This window comes from Saccopteryx leptura, chromosome 8, assembly GCF_036850995.1.
Source record: "Saccopteryx leptura isolate mSacLep1 chromosome 8, mSacLep1_pri_phased_curated, whole genome shotgun sequence".
Lineage (NCBI taxonomy): Eukaryota > Metazoa > Chordata > Mammalia > Chiroptera > Emballonuridae > Saccopteryx > Saccopteryx leptura.
In genome coordinates, this window is record NC_089510.1 from 59,021,583 (window position 1) to 59,028,433 (window position 6,851).

Consider the following 6,851-nt stretch of genomic DNA (forward strand, 5'->3'; position numbering starts at 1 on the left):
ATTATGCTTTGGGTTTTTTTTGAATTTTATCAAGAGTTGTCCAGCATTTTGGAAAAAAAAATTCCCCCTTTGGAAATGTTTAATCCTTATTTTAAGAAGCCAAAGACAAAGGAAAAACAACCTCAATTCATCCTTTATTCTTAAAGTCATCCTTCACCCACTGTAAGCAGGTGAGAGCCCGCCACCTCCTCACCAGGTCTCGGATGAGGTCTTGGCCAAGAACTGACAAGTCGAAATGGTATTGTTATTTTTTTAATTATAAAATCCCTTTTATTTCTAAGTTATTACAGTTAGAACATTTAGTTTTAAGGTTCTCTGTGGGATGTGATTATATTATCCGTGAAACTTATTTTAGGAGACTGAAGGGGGTGTTAAGGATTTTTCGCTGTAAAAACAAAAAAGGTGTTGGCTCTGTCAGCAAGGAGGTCCACTGTCCCGGAATAACAGAAGGAGCAAAAGCTAGATGTCGGAGTCTCCAGAGAAATAGAACCCAAAGGATTTACAGAGAGAGATGAACTGGAGAGATTTGTTATAGGAATTGGCTAACGGATCAGTCGGAGCCCGAAGGTCTGACAACCAGGAGCTCCGGAAGGCAGGAGATGCGGGGTGACTCAGAGCAGCCGGGGAGATCAGACTCACCCGTCCTGCACCGTTTTGTTCTACTTGAGACCTCAGGGGATTGGAGGATGCCGGCCCACTCTGGTGAGGACGATCTTCTTTGCTCAGTCTATGGATTCAAATACTGTTCTTTTCAGGAAAAATCCTCATAGACATACCCTCTTAGGTATGCTCACAGGCCTGGGGAGTGGTGAGGCCTGGGCGAGGGCCCAGCGGAGTCTGACTCTCACTCAGACTTCTGGCAGCAGCTGGACATCTGGGCCACCGCTGATATTCAGAATGCCATCGTGGGACACCTGCGCCACCGCTGATATTCAGAATGCCATCGTGGGACATCTGGACCACCGCTGATATTCAGAATGCCATCGTGGGACATCTGGACCACCGCTGATATTCAGAATGCCATCGTGGGACATCTGGGCCACCGCTGATATTCAGAATGCCATCGTGGGACACCTGGGCCACCGCTGATATTCAGAATGCCATCGTGGGACATCTGGACCACCGCTGATATTCAGAATGCCATCGTGGGACATCTGGACCACCGCTGATATTCAGAATGCCATCATGGGACATCTGGACCACCGCTGATATTCAGAATGCCATCATGGGACACCTGCGCCACCGCTGATATTCAGAATGCCGTCGTGGGACATCTGGGCCACCGCTGATATTCAGAATGCCATCGCGGGACACCTGCGCCACCGCTGATATTCAGAATGCCATCGCGGGACATCTGGGCCACCGCTGATATTCAGAATGCCATCGTGGGACATCTGGACCACCGCTGATATTCAGAATGCCATCGTGGGACATCTGGGCCACCGCTGATATTCAGAATGCCGTCGTGGGACATCTGGGCCACCGCTGATATTCAGAATGCCATCGTGGGACATCTGGACCACCGCTGATATTCAGAATGCCATCGTGGGACATCTGGGCCACCGCTGATATTCAGAATGCCATCGTGGGACACCTGGGCCACCGCTGATATTCAGAATGCCATCGTGGGACACCTGGGCCACCGCTGATATTCAGAATGCCATCGTGGGACACCTGCGCCACCGCTGATATTCAGAATGCCATCGTGGGACATCTGCGCCACCGCTGATATTCAGAATGCCGTCATGGGACATCTGGGCCACCGCTGATATTCAGAATGCCGTCGTGGGACATCTGGGCCACCGCTGATATTCAGAATGCCATCGTGGGACATCTGCGCCACCGCTGATATTCAGAATGCCATCGTGGCCTTCCAGCCTGATGCCTCAGGAACGGCACACTAGTTGTGCCCAGTGATGTCAGCTCACTCCCCCCTGATGCAGCCCAGCCTTCCCTGGCCAGCAGTGACTCCTCATGAGCCTCCCTGTTAACATTCCTGCTGGCCTCACCAAGCGGACACCCCTCTCTGTACAACAGCCCTTTAGAAGAGGAAGCAACCTGCAGTCCTCTCCATCATCAGAGCCCGTCGGCCATTCCAACTCCACTCTAAATACCCCCAGTTTCGGTGCCTCACAAGCTGCTGCATCTCACAAGGTGTGGCCTTCATAGAAGCCATGGTGTGAAGGATGTGCCCTCCTCCTGCTGTGGCCGGAGCCCTTTCTGCAGGACTGGGACTCGTGGGCTCTGGGCCAGTGACCCCATGGCAGACAGGAGAGCCATTTTCCTTGATGCCATTGTCTGACAAGTTTCACCCTTCGCAGACTCCAAGGGTCTTTGGTTTTTCTCAGAACAGTTTGGCTGGCTTGCCTGTGTCTCTGGTTCCAGTCCTATAGAATAGGTTGTCCCAACAACAACTTTTCCTTGTCAAGCTGAATTTCATACACATTCCAGAGATTCTGGGGCCAGCCGTCATAGAGAAATACATCATGGTCAAAGACATTCCTGTTATTGCGTGGGGAGCCCTAATGCTCCTGCATGGTTGAAAAAATTTAGAATTTGGGTAGCGTTTGCCCAAGACCTGCAGCAGGAGCACCGACTGGAAGGCCAGGTGCGCTCGGGGTTGGAAGCATCGCCTTTCCCCTGACACCGTCTCCAAGGTGCTCAGACACCACCCTGCCAGCTGCAGAAGCAGAAACTCAGTCTTGAGAATGACAGGTAAGCCAGGGAAAGAGACTGATGACCTTGGCATTGATGATGCTGGAGAACTAGTTTTTAATTAATTAATTAATTAATTAATTAATATTTTCTTCTTTTTTTCCAAGTGAGAGGAGGGGAGATAGAGACAGATTGCTATGTGCAAACTGGGATCCACCTGGCAGTCACCGTCTGGGGCTGATGCTTGAATCAGACGAGCTGTCCTCAGCACCTGAGGCCGATGCTTGAACCAATTACGAGAGGGGACGAGAGAGAAGGGGGAGAGAGAGTGGGAGAGAAGCAGAGGGTCGCTTCTCCTGTGTGCCCTGACCAGGACCTGTTCTTACATAGAACTGACACTTCTTTCTTACCCAAGGGACCAGGGTGCCAGCACCTTTGTGTACTGGCAGAGAGAGAGACCACTGCCCTCCCCTAAGAAGGTCTTTCAAAGACTGTTCCACTGACACCCTTCTACTAGCAGAAGTCAGAGCCGGACGCCGCCCTTCTGGAGTCAGGACACCCTACTGTGCCTGGTTGACTTGAGCATTCTGGACAATGGTAGCAAGTTTTTTCTGGAAACTCCTTGAATTGGAAATGATGAGTTAGGGAAGCAACCTCCCCGGGGGCTCCCCCCGCATGCCTGCTTTGGGTCTGTCACACACACACAGGGAAACAGCGCCAGCTCGCTGGGACACCCCGTCGAGGTCGAGTGACGCAGGGCCGCTCTGCCAGGAGCGGGCTGGTCGCACTCCTGACAGCTCCAGGGCTCCCTCAGCTCAGCGGGGAAGCTGGCTGTCTCCCACAGCCAGGTGTCAGCGCTGCCTTGGGGAATTGGGATCTGAGAAACAAATTTCAGCGTGGAGGCCAATTAAATCACCTTTTTAGAGGGAATGTACTTTCTTCTCTTGCAAATTCTGAGGAGTCTCTCCCAGCAGTCGTCGAGGTGGTAAGCTTGTCTCAAGGGCTGTTGCCTCCCTTTCTCAGCTCTCATCCGTGATGTTCCTCCTCAGGTGTCCCTGGAGGATCCCTGGTGGCTGGAGGTGCCAGCCTCTCACTGTAATGATGGCCCCAAGGTGCCCGGGAAAGTGGGCATTGTATAAATACTGTGTGCCTTTGCATGTCATTGAAAGCAGAGCCTGGGGCAAACACTCGGAGGCAGTTTAATTAGGAGGGACCCCAGGGAGCAGGACCACGAGACAGAAAGGAGGAAAAACCAACACGAGGATGTGCTGCGGAAGTTGCTGCTGTGGGCGCTGGGGCTCGATGCCTCGCGTTCTGCATGAGAAGCGTCTAGAATGTCTCCAGAGCTGCCCTCCTAAAGGACCAGCGGGGGGTGGGGGGGGTGTTGATCCACCTCCAGCTTCCATTCCCCAACACTTCTGGGAAGTGCGCATGGGGATGAGCAAGGGGCACAGTGACAATGGACAGCTAGGCTGGAGACGGGCAGCTCCTGTCTGTGACTCAGAATGGAAACTGCTGTTGAAAAATGAGTGGGATGAAGGCATCCTCACAAGCTGTTTATAGTAACAGCTGTAAGGGGTATGAGTGTTAAATGTTGTATCAGTTAACGAAAAGTCCTTAGTTTTCCAGAGGATGAGCCAATCCACAATAATCACTCAAGAAGGCTCTGGGCTCACAGAATGTCTCTCGGGATGCTGGAACAGCCCATGTACCTGTGGGCGCACTCATGTAGGTGCTGTGGACATAGTGACAGATGGAGGCTGTGCTCAGTGGGAGCGCCAGCACAGTTTTATTTCTCCTTCTTTTTCCAAGTTAGAGGAGGGGAGATAGAGAGACAGACTCCTGTATGTGCCCTGACCGGGATCCACCCGGCAGCCCCTGCCTGAGGCTGACGTTCTGCCCATGTGGGGCCACGCTCTCAACCGAGCTACTTTTAGCATCTGAGGTGGAGGCTCCATGGAGCCATCCTCAGCATCCAAGACCAATGCGCTCGAACCAACCCAGCCATGGCTGCGGGAGGAAAAGAGGGAGCCAGAGGGAGGGAGAGAGAAAGGGGGGAGGGGGAGGGGTGGAGAAGCAGATGGTTGCTGCTCCCGTGTGCCCTGACCGGGAATCTAACTCAGGACTTCCACACGCTGGGCCGACGCTCCACCACGGAGCCAACAGGCCAGGGCAGCACTAGCTCAGTTTTAATTAATCCTGACTCAGCCCTCAGGACTCAAGTGCAGCTCCTCCCCCATCCTCCTTCACAGCTTCCCCTTGTGTTCCGCTAGGTGTCATCTGTACCTCTCTGAGGCGGGTATGAAGGTATGATGCCTTTGTTCATTCCCCAAAAGCTCCCTGGGGTCTTAGGTCAGGTCTCTGGAGGCACCCTGGAGAGGACAGTCCACATGCTGGTGACGTCTTACAAGGAAGTGATCCCAAGAGAAACAGGACAAGGACAGGGGTAGGAAGAGGATCAGCATGAGATCCTAGGAGCAGATCATATGGAGAAAGCTCTGGAGGGTTAATATTTTCTCAGTTTGCCCCAACTGGAGCCAAGGAGCTGTGCTTTTATGCCCCTCCGGATGACTCTGCAGAGAGAGTCACAGGTGCCTCGGTCAGGAGTGAAAATCCCCAGAGGCTGAGAAGAGCACATGGAACCAGCAAAGCGACCCTGAGACCTGGCGGCGCTTCTACGGTGTCTGCTCCACTTGGCCCCGCCCCTACTCTGCTGTGTGCTGAACTGTGGGTGTGGCTTTTAAAAGGGATAAAAGTTTTGACACCCCAAATTATGCCTTTTGGAATGTCGATTTTAAGCTGATTATTAAAAAACAAAGACCCAGAAAGAACCTCAACCCTCCTCCTTTGCCTGCCTGAAGGAATGCAGCTAGAACACCCCGCTTCTCAGAAGGGGACCTCACCTGCATCGTACCGGAGACTCACCCGGCGGACAGGGAGACATCTAGCGGAGTGGGGTGAACGTCCCTGTGTGCCATTGTTTCCGGGCGGCCCCGCCAGAATTGGTTTACCACATGTTTGCTCTTTCTCCTTTACCTGCAAATCACTTGCTTCCTCTTTGAAATCCCAGAGCCCTGTCACCCTCTTCTTAGTCCAAAATGTCATAGAAACCTCAACTGTCCAATGTGACTTTGGGTCTCATGACACATGGCTCTCCCACAGGCGCATCTGTAATCAGTTTTGGACATTTTCTCCTGTTAACCTGTGCGTGTTAATCTGATCATGAGCCCGGCTGGAAGAACTCAGAAGGTGGGAGAAAATGATGTTTGACCCCCAGGCTTTGCTGTACTGACTCTCTAGCCACTTGGCTTATGCCGTTAGTGTCTAGAGTGGAAAGAGCTGGTCTCTGTAACACTTGCCCCCAAATGCACTATCCTCTAGGGCAGCGGTCCCCAAACTTTTTACACAGGGGGCCAGTTCACTGTCCCTCAGACCGTTGGAGGGCCGGACTATAAAAAAAAACTATGAACAAACTCCTATGCACACTGCACATATCTTATTTTAAAGTAAAAAAACAAAACGGGAACAAATACAATATTTAAAATAAAGAACAAGTAAATTTAAATCAACAAACTGACCAATATTTCAATGGGAACTATGCTCCTCTCACTGACCACCAATGAAAGAGGTGCCCCTTCCAGAAGTGCGGCAGGGGCCGGATAAATGGCCTAAGGGGGCCGCATGTGGCCCGCGGGCCGTAGTTTGGGGACCCCTGCTCTAGGGGACCTGGGTCCTCCACCTGCCACTGTGAATTTAAGGGCCTCAGTTTCCCATTTGTAAATGAGGGGATTCCACTGTGTAAGGTGCCCCTCCCCACTTCTACTCTCACAACTTGGGGCTCACTGAAGCTTACTTAACATTATGACGTGTGTGCACTGACAAAGAGTATTTATTCTTTTAAGCAATCATTCTGCCATTTCTTATGTTTTAATCTAGAGAGACATGAGTAAAATTCCATCATAAGGCTGTTGATGAGACAACCAAGTTGTCTTATTAGGTGGTAGGGTGGGATTATAAACATTTTACTTACAGAGATTCAGTCACAAGAGCTCAAGAGAAAGATTGAGCGCCAGAAAGAAGGGGTGTGAGTGGGTCTAAGATTTTAGGTGGATGTTTCTAGGGTAGTGAGATAGTTAAGGGGAATCAGACTTAAGAACAAAAGGTAAGAATAAAATGTAATTGCCACTTGAGGCCAG